This window comes from Cyclopterus lumpus, chromosome 7, assembly GCF_009769545.1.
Source record: "Cyclopterus lumpus isolate fCycLum1 chromosome 7, fCycLum1.pri, whole genome shotgun sequence".
In the NCBI taxonomy this organism is placed as follows: Eukaryota; Metazoa; Chordata; class Actinopteri; order Perciformes; family Cyclopteridae; genus Cyclopterus; species Cyclopterus lumpus.
In genome coordinates, this window is record NC_046972.1 from 20,336,979 (window position 1) to 20,352,851 (window position 15,873).

Consider the following 15,873-nt stretch of genomic DNA (forward strand, 5'->3'; position numbering starts at 1 on the left):
GAAGGAAATGCGTTGATGTGCCGTATTTGTATGCTTCAAGAATAAAAAAACGCAGTACGCATTTGATGGGAAACGCTCCACAGCATTGTTGCGGTTATAAACATAATACATGTATGTGGCACAGCCAAGCTTTAGCCACACATGAGTTAACATTTAGAATAAATTGACACTTGTTGTGAACACCGCAAACCCCTCACACATTGTATAAATTACTGTGGCTTACCGTGTATGCTTTGTTTCTTCATATACTGTATCTATGCAGCACGTGTCTGGTTGCTAATGAAGGTCCTGTCCAGCTCTGTCTATGTTTGCCGGGGGGCTGCTTTGCCGTGCCAGTGCATAATTGTACAGGTCTCCCCTGTCAGCTCTCCAAAGCTCCCTGGGCTCGACATGAGACATCACAGCAAAAGAACAAGGGTCACAACCACTCGACATATCATTAATCACAGGATCTGGGGGGGGGTTTTAGCCCGGGATTATCCGTCCCTCGGGGTGGCCGAGTCAGTTATTGAGTCGCCCCTGTAGGTGCTGCAGCTAGAGGGAAATGTCAGTCTGGTGGTGCCTGATAGACTCTGCCCCGGTTGAGTCTATCTGCAGAGAGGATGAAAGGGTTGGAACATTGATTTCAGTTGAAGAAGCGGGTGGGAGGAAAAGGGGATAGGAGCGAGTCAGGAAAGCCTCCAAACTAGGTAAATGTAGTCAGATTAAGCCGAGTAATGCGCACGTATATAGGGTGCAGGGGGGGGGGGGGGGGGGGGGGGGGGGGGGGGGGGGGGGGGGGGGGGGGGGGGGGGGGGGGGGGGGGGGGTGCATTTACAGAATTTTCAGGCGCATGCATTACATTTTCTGTACAGTATGTGGAAATGTTTATTGAAGGATTTGCGTCTTTATTTGTTCTACGGGGGCGACAGGATGTTTTCTAAGTGAAAACCAAATACAATTAAATTCGGAGCTTCAATTTCATTGACATCCTGTTTATTCTTCTCCTCAAGTTTGTTAGTTTTTCTGTCGTTTTTTTTTTTCCAAATTCACCTTGTTACTTCATCGCTGCAAGGTACAAATGTGGGAAAATCATTTGCGTCTGGCATCTTGGGGTGTAATAGATTAATTCTGTACAATAAAGATCAACGTGTCATACATTCGTGCCTCTACTACGTGAATACATTTGTCGGGGGCGTTCCAGGTGGATTGGATGAGTGTCTGAGACCAGGAGAACAGGTGCACACTTCTCTGACTTCACCTCCAAAAGAGCAGGGGGGGGTCAGCTGCCCCCAAGGCTGTTGTCTTAACCTGTGCTGCACGATTAATGGTGCATTAACGAGCTGGCAGGTCTTTGAGCACATCACGACTCTGACATTCCCTCTGCATTATTAATGCCAGCACAAAGGGCCTGTTTAATGAGCCAAAGTGGATGTTGATTAGGCATGCGATGGGCGTGAAGGCTCAACCCTCTGGATGTATCTACACTTCAGGGGAGGAGAGTATTATTATTTATTTGGAAAGGGGGGAGGGGGGGGGGGGCTGAAATGTGTATATTGTTCACATTTATTAACCAAAGTTTGAGACACAGGAAAAGCCTGGGAGCGAGACAAGGGATGACATGTGGTAAAGGTCACATTAACGGACTAGCCTCATTAACTTTTAATCTTTATGCGGCAGATTAATCGGAAAAAGAGAAACGCGGCCGTTCACACTCTTGTGTTTTGTGTTTACATTTGATCTGGTGTGTGAATTTCTCTCTAATTAAAGTGACATTCAATGTATTCTTTGACATTCATTACACTGCTTCTTTGTGGGGAAAGCGATATGACGAGAGAGAGAACAGGTCAAATTAAAATAATAATTATGAGCAATGGTGTTAGACGATTACCTCGTACAGTATGAAGACAAATCAATGTCAGAAATCCGTGCGCGCACAAATGAGATTTACGCGCGCGCGTGTGTGTGTGTTGAGCTCTTTTGTAAAAAAAAAGACCGATGGGAAGTTAAAATCATTGTCCAGGGAAGTGTGTAATATATGAATATTCATGATTTGTTACCAGCCTAGTAGAGAACGGATTTTTGCACGTGCATGTTCCTGCATTCATAGCTTTTATCTGCAGCACACGGATTAAAACAAGACATATTTTTTTCGACTGCTGCGTCTTTGCATGATGATGTACGCGGGGTCGTGCACGCGGCCTACAGCACACTGGTAGGTTCCTCACAGTTTTATGATGATATCTTTGCTGCGGTTTGGTTAGTAAAACATGATCAAAGCAAGGCCGAATAATGTGTGGCGTCTCATTATCTCCGTTGCTCTGACGGGAAAGGCGTAGGAGGGAGAACCACAGGCATTGGCCAGCATATCAATTTCCAAGGGCAGTATGGAGGTCTGCATATACTGTATCTGTATTTTTGGTCATGCAAATATATATATATATATATATATATATATATATATATATATATATATATATATATATATGTAATAAGCAGCATCTGTGCAACAACGCAACAGCTTCGAGTGCCGAACAATAACCAGTTTCTTGGGGGCGTACGTTCCGGCACAATTCAACAAATGAATTCATATAGCAACAATTACTTTGACCGGCTGTTATTATCCTTTCAAACAAGCAGCAATGTTGCGACAAAGGTAGCAATTAGGAAAACGTTACATCTCTGAACGGCTCTAATTACTGCGCAGGATAAAGCCGTTCTATCTGCGGCGCTCCGATTTAAAAAGGTCCACGCTGTTTGTAACTGCGGCGAGGGCGAGGAAAGGTTTCCACATTACGGTAATCACTTTAATTTTCCTTCCACAGCCATCATAATCAGAGCTCCCTTCAGTCTGCGTGCACCAGGGTTGAGGAAGCATTCATTTGTCATCATGGTGATGAGGATGAAACCATACATTAAAGTAACACTCAGAGACAACAACCTACAGTATGTGTTTATTGTAGAAATATCCCTCGCTTCTCTGGCACTTTATTAATGGTCTACTGATGCTGAAGGAAGTGAGTCAATGGCAAAAAAGGGAAAAAGCGCTGCGAGCATCGTTGTTCATCTCTTTGAAGTGAGGTTGCTTAGCGATTCTCAGCTCTTAATGTGTTTCTCTTGTCCTTAAGCATATGGAGGGCAGTTATTCTTTCCTCTTTTGTCACTTTCCACTGGACTCTGAAATCTCCCCGTCCGTCTGGGCGACTGCAGCAGATGGATCAGGCACAAACAAACAAACAAACACCAACGCTGAATGCTCGCTCCGTCAACCAGCGCACCTGAGAGAGCGGCAGCGTTGTGTGTGTGTGTGTGTGCGTGAGCATATGTTAGGGGGTTGTGTGTGTGTGTGTGTGTGTGTGTGTGTGTGTGTGTGTGTGTGTGTGTGTGTGTGTGTGTATGTGTGTCAGACGATTGAGACACGCAGTCCACGATCTGATGCAAAAACAGTGCAGATACATTTGTACCGATGCACATTAATCCAAGCCCCATGATATCTTGCATGAATCACTCAGTTATTCCGTCAGTCAGAAGAGGACAACCTGAACAAGCTAAGTTAGCTTAGCATTTGATGAAATGTAAACGGGGTCCAGGGACAAGTTCTTCTTTACCAACGTCGAGCTGAGAAGAAATGTGTGTCGTAAAAACCACAAAGATAAAAACTGTAAAAGGGTTTTGTTCCTCTCAGTAATGGCACGGTTTCCATTGCCTTGGCAAAAGAAGACGAATCCAAGCAGCTGACTTTGTGTTTCCATTCCATTCAATTCTAATTTTCAGATGTCACATAAAATGTCCCGTTGACATCAGTAAAAATCCTTCACTGAGGTGTGGAAATGCGTGTGAATGTATCTCTTTGGCAATGGTTGCTTGACATGCAGTGTATATCATCAACTTTTCATACATGCATTTAATAAAAGTGCCGAATACATATTGGTAAAGTGGTGTATTGTAGCCATCCATCCATAAAACTGCATCCTGCCCGGTTTCTATTCAAATAAATATAGAAATACACAATTTCCCCTTTTGGTTATGCCCAAAGGGTTTGGAAATGTGACTCAAACCTTGGAACATCTATGCAGCATCTGCTCCCCCCCCCCCCCCCCCCCCCCCCCCCCCCTCCACAGAGACCACAAAGGCTCACTGAAACATTAATGTTTCATCAGATCCTATCTGCCTTAGCATGTACTGGGAAGAAGAAAAAAAACCACAAGCACAGAGGGGATTCCTCAGAAGACTCCGCGAGCCATTACATTATTGACGTGGATTTCTGGTGATTAGCATCCTGACATTTGGCAGTAGAAGTGAGAAGAGCATGAGATCGAATGTGCTGTGAACTCTCACAACCCCTCTAGCTTTTCTCATCTCTCAAGAGTGTCGCTGGAGCGAGGGGTCAGGCCACTTCTTCCTTATCGGTGGCAGAGACAAAGGAGGATGGAAATTGACACGCAAGAGACGTATTCTCTGCGGGGATTTCTTTTTGCAATATATGTTGCGATGGATCTTTTAGTGTTGTTTTGCTTGACTTTCAAATGACTTGCAGTTCATGTAAGAGGCGCCGAAAAAATTGTTGCTTTCTATGCACATATATGGTCTCGACGACGAGAAAAATATTAATTTAATCAAGTTACTCTTTCAAGAACTTCTCTCTTTCTTTTTGTTTAATAACTTAACCAAGTTCCAGTGAGGCTGGAAGCTTTTGACCCAGAAAATTAAATCTCCACACCCCTGTGAAAGCGCTGTCGCTGTCTTTGGGTGACATCACAGCTTTCCGACGTGTCAAAGTTGTGTGCTCCGGAGTGTGCTGGTTTCATTTGAACCGCCGCTGCACCACAGGCGGCACTCACAAAGCTTTAGCTGTGCCAGTGGAGAAATTAGAATGAGATTAAGTCCTAATAAATATACATAAAGTATTATAAAAGGTAATAATGAAGCCCTTAAAGGGGGTTTCTAGTGATCGTTAGATCTCCTTTAAAGAGAGGAGAACCAACACGAATAGGCTCAAAACCCCCCTCCGAACATCTATAAAGGTCCTCCAGATTATATTGTGCATCGGCGATGTTTGTGGTGGATCTTCATCTCATTAGGGCGAGGTTTGTATTCGTCATCTCAATAAATCAATTACACCATTTACACTGTTCCGCGGCTTCAATTATTTGCATTCCACAGGATGCGCGCGCCATGCGAGCCAAACGAGCGCCGTTGATCGGTTTAGCAGACTCTTCTCTGTTGCCGTTGGTGCCGTTGGTGCCGTTGGTGTCGTTGGCGTCGCCGGTGACGCGAACGTCTGCGTCATCGGGGCGCCGAGCATCAACGTGTTCGCGTGGGCTCACCGCTCTATTATAGGTGAGAAATCACGCGTTCCAAATCTGGACTCAGTTTCATCACCTCCTGAACATGAAACCCGGAGAAGTTTAATGGCACATGTATCGTACCCGCTAGTACGATACATGTGCCATTAAAATTGCTCCCCGTAGCTGTGTCTACGGTGTATGAATGTAACATGTAAAGTGTCTTTGCGTACCTTAAAAAGCGCTATATAAATTAAATGGATTATTATTAGTAGTAGTAGTAGTTAAAAGACGTTTCAGACTTGGGATTTGATGCCGTGGTGCGTCCGATTGGCCCCCATTTACACGCGTCATGTCTTTTATCCAGATGAAATGCGGAGGCTTTTTAATTCACTTTGGTTTACGCTTTTTTTTGAGTGAATGCGTCTCTGGAAGACAGATCCTAAATCTGATTGCAATCCGTCTCGGTCTTTCAGGGCGAGATGCAAATCAGCCCAACTCCATTCCAGATGGTACTAAAGCTATTTGGTAACTGCCCCCCCCCCCCCCCCCCCCCCACACACACACACCACACACACACACTTACACAGTTAGCGTGCATGGATACAACAATGACACTTCACTTTGCTAATAGCTACACATAAACTAACAGAAAGCACACAGGTGGATCTCACACAGGTGGATCTCACACAGGTGGATCTCATTTACGGACTACTACCCCCCCCCCAACAGATCACTGAGCGGTTAAACAGCCCGGTGCCCTTTCAGTGTGAGCAAAATATGTTGAAATCACCGGAAGCCTGTCGCTTTAAAGAGACGGAGAGGAACAATGGCTATTTTCCGTCTAGGCGGGGTTTGTTGATACGTGATAGCTATCCAAGCGGCCCCGAAACATATGAAGGGAAGTGTAAATGGGCTCTTTGATGATGAGCGTCTATTGTATATTATTGTTCATTGTGCGTTATACTTCTTCCTCCGCAAACGTGGGAATGATTGCTCATTCTCTATAAAAATAAAAATATGAGGGTACGGGCGTTGTTTGGAGACTGGAGGCTGTTTGTCTTAGACTTTTTACAGGTTTTTGAATATATAACGCTCACATATTGTTGTTGTTCTTTTTTTTTTCCATTACAAACCCTGCCGACCAACAGGAATCGGCTTGCTCCGCGAGACACCGTCGTCGGTGTGATTTGGGAGGACCACGCGTTCAGTGAAATAGTAAAAACTGAGGTCTTAGTATTGTAATTATAGAGTTCCACCATCCCATTTTATGAGTCAGCCGAAGAAACGTCGACGCTGAAATAAAAGTAGTTCAACTACATACAGAATACAGAACTTAAATCCCCTTTTATACTGGGTTTGTTTGTATTCCCTCTCTCTCTCTCTCTCTCTCTCTCTCTCTCTCTCTCTCTCTCTCTCTCTCTCTCTCTCTCTCTCTCTCTCTCTGTGTGAATACAAGCCCAAATGGTTTGACTGCTTCCTCCTCATCTCTTCAGCCACTCAGTGAAGTCACCAGGTGTAATGTGAAAGCTCGCTGCCCTTCATGGCCCCCGTAATTCAACACGACTGGATGAAGACTCTCTCCGTTAACCGGTGTCCAGCTTCACGTGCTCAAATACCAAAACTGTTCAAAGTAGTGGAAAGAAGATCGCGCGGGGGGGGGGGGGGGGGGGGGGGAGTAGCTCCCTCGGAAAGCCTTGTAACACCACTGCTTTGCATTTTTGAACATCACACTATGCATTCTCATGGCATATAGCGTGCCTCACAGTGTGCACCACGGAGGAGCTTTAATATTTGATATTTCCTATGGGGGTCCGCTGTGTGACGATCAAAAGATGGAGACAACCTTGAAATGCCTCCCTTAATTTACACAGAGGGGGTATCAATGAGAGAAAGTAGGCTAAAACAGATAGGGGGGGGAGACAGGTTTGAGCAATAGAAGGGATGGGGAAGTGGGGAAGTGACGACTGAGTTGTGAAGGAGGAGTCACAACCTGACAGATAATTAGAGCTGTGAGGCCTTTATTCATCACTTTTGAGTTCTCTTACAGTATGAGAGGCGATAGCTAGAACACAATGGTTTCTTTTGCTTGGGACCCAATTTAAAAGGCTCGTCTGTCGTTCTTCCTTATTGAAGCAGAAACACACTTAACAGATGCACTTTACCTCCTGGAACCATTACCTTAAGAGTCCAATTTGTTGATTTTCCTTTTACCGTTTTAAAAGATGGTTATTTTACACACGCTGAACAGAATTTGAACAATGCTTTATGCTTTTTCCCCCTCAGCTCAGAATAAAAGACACGATGTTTCGCCGCAACACGTACCACAAAAGAAAAGTGCAAAAATGTCAGCTAATGGTAAATGAGAGTATGCAGACGGTAGCTTGTTGTGAGCCGTTTCCTGGAGGAACTGTTTCCTTTCAATCCTTTTACATGAAACTGCTCCCCGGTCTGGATCTGCTCACATGCACCGTTATGCTGGATATTCTATGATTCATCCATGCAGTTGGCATGAATGAAAAATTGAGAATGTACTGCAGTCTTTTTTTATCGGAGGACCTGCCAACAAGAGGAGAATCCACCTAACTATACGTACAATCAGCATATTGTGTGTTCTGCAGTCCATTAAACACGTTTTCTTTTCCTCCGTCATTCGAGATGATATCTACGTTAGATGTATGACAGCGATCTTAATCAGGCGAACAGGACATTTAATTTCCCTCTGTGTGTACGTAACTGCAGCCTTCGCATTCATCAGACGGCGTTCAGCTCAGACTTGAAGTGTGACGCCATCGCTGATAGAAATGCATGTCAGACGGGGGAAGTTGGGTTTTCGTCATCGTTAAAAAAACATATTCTGAACTCAGCTGTTTATGAATATTATGCACCGAGCGAGGACTTGGACCGACATTTTGCTTCAGTCCTTTGAAGGCTGCCATGCCGCTGCAGAACTGTGAGCCTCCAGCTGCTTGTGGGTGAAGGAAGAGGTTTTTTTTTTTTCTTTTTCTGCTTTACGCTGCACTCTAGAACCTCTCATAAAGGTTTCATGGAAGCCGTTTGACTTCACCCACGGTGTTCGTGGAGGAACTGCTGAATTTTGTTTTGCAGTGTGTATGGTGCAGCCACGGGGGGGTGTCCAGATGTGTCCAGATGTGCGCCGCGCCGTCTAAATCAGAATGGTTAATTGCAGCCCTATTGATCTGCTGATTGTCTTGTAGATCAACTGATTTATTGTTTGTTAATCTAAAATTTAAAGAAATTGAATCCAACCTCTTTTAAGAGTTTGTTTTGTTCAAACCCAAAGAAACTCAATTTACTATTACATAAAAAACCTCACAATTGAGAAGCTGGGTAAATATTCTTTTTTTTTTTTTTTTTAGGGAGAAATTGACTCAAATGATTAATATGCGATGAGGATAATCATCGAGGAAATGAAACGTGGCCTGTGACTGGCAGAGCTTTCCATGAACGTCGACTGGCGTCAAACCAGCCGACTCTTCATCTGCGTCCAGCAGTAAGAGTTGCACATCCTCTGTGACGTGAGTAAAACACGATAAATGAGGTCAAACAACTCTTAATTGCAAAAGTTCTGATCAGTCGGGAATAATCCGGTTTTAATTAGTAACGGCTTTTACCAACTGTCTGGGCTAAAACACACAAGAAGCCTAATTTTGCGATACAATAACTACATGTTTACAAACGGCTAGACAAACTTCACTAATTAAGATCAATGTTTACGATGGAATGGGGGAATTATCATTTGACACAGGCCATCAAAACTTTAGTTCCTGCACACATAACATCCCATAGGCCCGTCTAAATTCATATTTCTAGCAACGTGGTTGGTATGGTAACATTATCATCTTAGATTATTGGACATTGTATGGGACGAGTGTCCAATGTTCAACCTCCTTGGTGCTATGAAATAATAATAATAATAATAATAATACATTTTATTTATATAGCGCTTTTCATAATACTCAAAGACACTTTACAAACGTTTAAAATCATCATAAACTCATAATCCCTGGCAGTTAACTGGGAGCTAACTGGTTGTTCGACAATGCGAAAAACAATCAATCTGACACCATTTGTCCACATTCTGTACATTTTGGCTTAAAATCATTGTTTTTTATAAATTTACAAAAAGTGTGTTGTCTTTTTTTATCCCCCTAATAAGTGATCCCAAATGTGTACTTCACACATGTAATCTGCCCACACACACACACATTGGTTGTAGATAGTTTCCAAATCGCTGCCAGTCTGTAAATGTCATATTTGTGTAGCTCATAATATACATAATGTCTTTTATTTTTACTGTTACACACAAGAACTGTTTAAATTCTGGGTTATTTAGGCCACAGTTTAATAGGCTTCATAAACTCTCCATTCGACTCAGGGAAGTTTATGTCCTCTTTGAGCATCCAGTGTTTCCACGTTTGTCATTGTTACGCTGACCAAACCACAATCTTAGTTCTGGACATCAAGCCTGCAGCTTTTTTATTATACATTAAAATCATTGCACGTGAATCGTATGAAATATTTGATCTGTAATCATCTCAGTAAAGGCTATTTGTTCTATTTCCGAATGCAATCTGATGATAAAGAAACCAAACAGATATAAGACGTGACACGAGGAAGCAAAATAATGGAAGTAATGTTATGTCCACAACATTGATTTAGCATTAGGGTGTGCACGTTTGTTTTTCCTGTTTCCTTCATCATTTGTATTACTTTTCTTTCTTTTTTAACTGACGCATGCAGCGTTTGATATTCAGCTTAATTTGACTCATATGTGTGGCTGTCCTTGAGCTTCTTTTATTCTTTCTTTTCTTTTTTCTTCGAAGATAAAGACTTGAAAACACAGCGCAATTAAATATGGTTCTTTCCCAAAATCACTATTAATTCAGTTGAGGAATATTATGAGTGATGATGTCTGAATTTTAAGGACAAGTTGAGTTTATCCAGAGCCCGAAGTCCTCTATGAATATAATTGCATTAGATTGGAGCTTTGCTTGAAAAGACATATACATTTGTGACTTTTGAAATTTGGATGAAAAGATGCTCTAATCTACGCGATATTGACTTTGCACTCAGTGGGACTGACTAAATGTTATATTGTGGGCCCGCGGCAGTGTTTTCAGACACCTTGTTCCACAGTTACACAGTGAATAAATGGATGTGTCAACCCACCTCTAAATAGAGAGAGAGAGAGAGGCAGGGCACATATCCACTTCCTCTGTCTTGTGACTTTTCACCAGCGCGGCAAAATAGCTCTGCCTCTATGGCGCCCCTGAGAAGCCAGACTCAATCCATTAAAATGGCAGCTGGGGGAATTCTGTCCAGCCCTCGTAGCTTCAAAGCAAAAGAGATATCCTGGCGCTCCCTCCAGGCTCTGATTCGACCCCTGAAGTGGAGAGCTGCTGCTCATCCAACGAGACGTTGAGCGAGCTGGCCACGCCGGATGGCCCCCAAAACCACCAATTAGGAAGAGCAGCGGGGGGGGGGGGTTCAACCAGATTAGAATGTAAGACAATGACGTCCTAATTAAGCGCCGCTCCAAGGAGGAGCTCTGCTGTCGCACGATGGCTGCGCCGCCGGTCCCCGTTGACGGGCACCATCACTTTGTGGGTGTCGCGGTGGCTGCAAACAAGTGCGACAACAGGGAGAAAGCAACATCGTGTTTTTTTCTTTTGCAGCATCAGGAGCCCGCCTAGAACTAAACTCGACGCGATACCCCGAGGAGTGCTCGCGGTTGAGGGTTTAACTGCGCTGCCATTTTTAATCACGTGCGGGTCGTCCGGGTGCGACACGAGCGACGGACCATGGCTCCGGCTCACGTTGCCCTGTCAGCGCTCCCAGCCGACGACCGTTCACGATGACAAAGTGTCACTGTGCCTGCGCTGATATGTTTTTGTTGCTCTTTTATTGTAAAAGGTCAGAGACACAGAGGAGACAAGTGTTTCACATCAACCCTGAAGTAGCAGTTAGACCTGTGGAGTGTGTGGCGTGAGGTAGTCACAAGGGCCGTGCTATTAGGACCAGCTCATCACGTGATTAAATAGAAACTGGACATGGCATATTACCCAGAAGTCATCACTGTGTGACAAAAACGAAAGAAAACACTTTTGTTGTTTCGACAGATAATGTAGAATAAGCATTTCATTTTCTCATTGCTGCTGACCTATATTTCTTTAGCTTTTCAAAGGACACATATATATTTTTATATTGGTAAGAGTTGTTATTTGAACAAAGACATATTTCCAATATGCCAATCTGAGCCTTGTACCTCATGGGCAACCTCACTGCCTGTCAATAGTTACGCCCCCCCAGCTCTTTATCCAGACTACAGTATCTCTCGCTGTTGTTAGGATGCTGTGTTCACTCTTGATCATTCAATCTCATATAAAGCTTTTGGGATTTAGAGAGCCGGCATTTACTCTCTCTCTCTGCCTCCTGCTTATAACCCTGGGTTCTGTTTCTCGGCACTGGAGACGAGCCTCATTACATAACCACGGAAATATACAATAGCTAAGAAGCAGATACCGCCGCGATGAAAGATAGCCTTTGATATGCCAGGCGTGATGTATAATATTTAGAAATTCCAACATTCGGTGACAAAGGGTTTTAAGATGGCAAGATACTGTGTGATTTCACTGCCGTGTAGCCTTCTTTAAATGTGACATTTGTGTTCAAATCCTATTTGCGCTGAACTTGTTTTTGACACAGAAATATCAATGAATAAATGGATGACATTGTAATTTATTCCAACCTGTAAATAAGCAAAAGGAATAGCAAACATCTAACGAATGACCATTATCCCCAAAGAAAAACAACACACTAGAAAACTGCAAAGTAGTAGAAAATAACAGACTTTTTTGATATTGTATTTGCTTACAGATACTATACTGAAGATTTGCACCTATAAGGAATAGGTAATAACTACCATTATAATAGAAACACTCATAATGGATAACGCAGATGATGGATTACAACTAACAATGTCAAAGAAATTACAAAAACGTAGTCCTCAAAAGCAGTATTTATAAAACAAACATGTTGACATGTTGCTGCAAGAATATCCACACGGTGACGTTTTCACCAGACATTTTGGATTTAAAAGCTGTGGGAACTTGTTGTCCCCAGGGCGGGGGCATCAAATCAATCAAGTGACTCCTGTCCCTGCTGTCAATGCGTCCACTGAAGCTGAGACAACTATATCGGGGTGGAATCATGTGTGCTGCGCTTGATAAATACATTAAAGAACATTTAATTCAGCAAAAAAAATGGGAAGTCCACCAAAGGTCTATTTACAGGTCGTTAGGAATACTACTGTATACTACTGTAAGAAAGGTGCAGATATCTGTGTGTCTGCAGTGACCGCTGCTCTGTTGTCTGACTGACTGAATACATCCCACAACTGGCTATTTGAGAAAGTTTGAATCACGGCAACCACGAGAGGTCCTTGGCTATGCAGCGATATCTGACATGCCCAAATTATTATGCAATATATCAGCCGCGGACGGACACGGAGGTGCACGCTCACTCACTCACTCACCCGCCGCTACGAGCATAGCTTTCATGAATCTTTGGCCAAACTGTCTGCAGTTGTACATTGATGCATTGTGGGTAATGTAAAATGTGTGAAATAAAATTAAAAAAAGACAATATCTGGTGCGTCAATTGTGATACTTAAAAAAAATATATATATATATATATATTCACTACGGAATCGTGAGTTCTATGGGAATTCAACGCTAAATCGGTGGCGTGCTCTTTATACGTAACAATGGTGACAGAGACATACAAAGAATGGGTTTTATCATTGTTGCGGATGCACCGTACAGGCAAAGAGTCTGAAGTTGATTTGAGCGATTCGCATCCTTTTTATTTGAGAGCAGGATGAAAATAGCGGCTCCTTGTGTGTTAATTAGCACAGTTGCCTCGGAGGACCGGGGTTATTAAATCAAGTTAATTATCAGCCCATGCCCCACGAAGGAGAAGAATATCAAAAGGAGAAGTAGGCATGGCCGGTAACCTTGGCAATGGCTGAAGCTACGGCCAGGTGAGGCTCAACAGGCAGGGTGAATTGCTTTGGAGGAACCACAACACCATAAATTGGGAGACATTGTTTGTTGTTGTCGTTGTTTGTTGTTAATTAGTTTTCTCCGGCGTCATATATGCGCGTGAGATAAGCCCCTAAACTCATCATCCTATTTCTTCACAATGGAAAGCATCATAGTAGCTTCAAGCCCTATCTTAAGTAAATTAAGTCCTTCTTGGAAGGTCAAGCAATAAAAAAAGACCCTTTTATCAACAGTGCCGACGTCGACGTTGACGTTGACGTTGACGTAGCTCATTCATAATAGTAATCTGACAAGGACAAAGAGACCCGGCACGCGAAGCGCATGTGAAAGAAGAAAAAAAACACGATCGTGAGGGTTATCCGTTCACTTGGATAATGACGTTTTAAATTGAGTTTAAGTATCTCACAAGAAAACGTCCTCAGACACGTGGAGCTCTTCCATTCCGTCGTCTGGGTGATTTACCGTTGAACGGTGTTGGCGAGTTATGTTTTATGGTCCTCCCCGGGGCTCACTCGGCTGCTGTTATCTGTCAGAGAACAGTAAGCGTTATTTACCCCTCGCAGATGAGACCAAAAAAAAAAAAATAATCACCCAAATGTGGGAAAGACCTTCGATAGTCACCAAAAAAGCCAAGAGAGGAGAAGCCGCTCTGTTCCTCTCCGGCCACGACCGTGCACAAGGAAGCGTATCGCTCCGTCAGAGGGATGGGACGCAATCGTCTGCATTGAGACGCATTGGAGCGGATCGCGGCTGCCCCGTCACCGGTGGTCCTTGTCGTTGATTGAGGCGTTTCATCCTCCGTTGGGGCTCACCGCACTTTGTCTTGTGACACGGGTAATCTCCTCCCTCGCAGTCTCCCCATCTTGATAGTGAGCTAATAGAAACTCTCTGCAGATCCGCTTCCTAATGAAGACAGATCCTCTGATGGTCTCATTTATATCACCAGTCTATCAGCTTGTTTTAAGTAGATTAGGCATGCGCCGTACGACAAGCAAACGAGAGGGGGGGGGGGGGGACACGCACAAATGTATAAATGTCATGCATAAAAGGGATTTTACAGAGCATTATTGACGTTGTTAACCATATCATAGCACAGCTGGAAGTTTGCTTGATGTCAAGACGACGAGGAGATGAGAGAGCTGTCAGTGTTTTGAAGATGCGATCGGACTGATGGAGATGTTCATGTTCACTGATGGAGATGTTCACTGATGTCTGCGGGATAGTTTAGTGTGTGTTGGCACAACGAGCGAGTATTTTCATAATCAATTCATCTGTGCTGTGCTTCGTCCATCTCAAATGTTCTCATGTTTCAGCGGCTGGAGCAAGTGTGGCAACCCTTCAGGTTTTTTTGAAAAGTGAAGCCGATCCAGAAGTGCCTTTTTTAACCTGCATTCTCTCCACTGGCCATCAGGGGGCGACCCCTCCGGTTGCAAAAAGAAGTGGGATTGTATAGACGTCTATACAGTAAGAAACTGACCCTACTTCTAAGTGTATTTATTACCTCAGTAAACATTGTAAACGTGGGTTCATGGTCTCAATCACTAGTTTTAAGTCTTCTTCAATACAGCATGAACTATGGTGCCATTTAGATTAAAATAGACCATAAGGGTCTGATTTAGGTCGGGCTACCTTTTTGATTGACAGGTTGCTACCACAGCCTTATACAGTATCTCTACCACTCGTCACGCCTTCGCAGTCCAAATATGGTCACTTCCGTTCACTGGTTGCAAATAAAACAACAGATTACGACTATGTCCACTTCTTACAAACAGTTTATTGGCTGGAGTATGCAATTATTAACAAAAAATAGTTGTTTTCAGTTTTAGTGAATGTATGAGTAGGAGGCGACTTAAATTCAGATGTAAACTGCAGATATGCATCAGTCCCTGATGAAGCTAAATGGAAAAATGACCCTTTTCGGTGCTTTTAATTATCTCTGAGCCTTGCTGTGCTGCAAAATGATTCTTTCTAAACTGACAACAAGAAAGCAGGAGGGTAAATAAAGCCTTTAACAGCAGTTTCGTCGGGACGATACAGCGTAGGTGTTTTGATGTAACAATATATCAGACCAAATTCGAAGAGATAATCCTACACGAGTTGCCTCCGAGCGTGCCGTGTCATCCTTTGAGGTTGTATGTTTTCATTACCGCGGCGTCTGACCTCGAACATTAGCCTCTAATGATCCCGTGCATCCCACTCAATAAGCTTGAGGGAACAGACAACTCTCTCTGGCAGAGCCTCTGGTTTATGGGGTTTGTTAACTAATACTGTCATTAATAATTCAGCTCTACTCTGTAATAGGTAAATATTTGGGTATTATGATTGCGGATTTGTTGTTCTTGTGATGGCGTTGTGCCCGTGAAATGCCTCTTGCAGACCAGTAGTGTGCTGTTATGCAATAAACTGGAACACATGATGGTAATTATGCTTGTGGGTATTTGTCTCCTGAAGTGATTGTGACTGGAGAACATTAAAAAATGATATATTTTTTACAAGGCTTTCATTAGGGCTGCAACCAACAG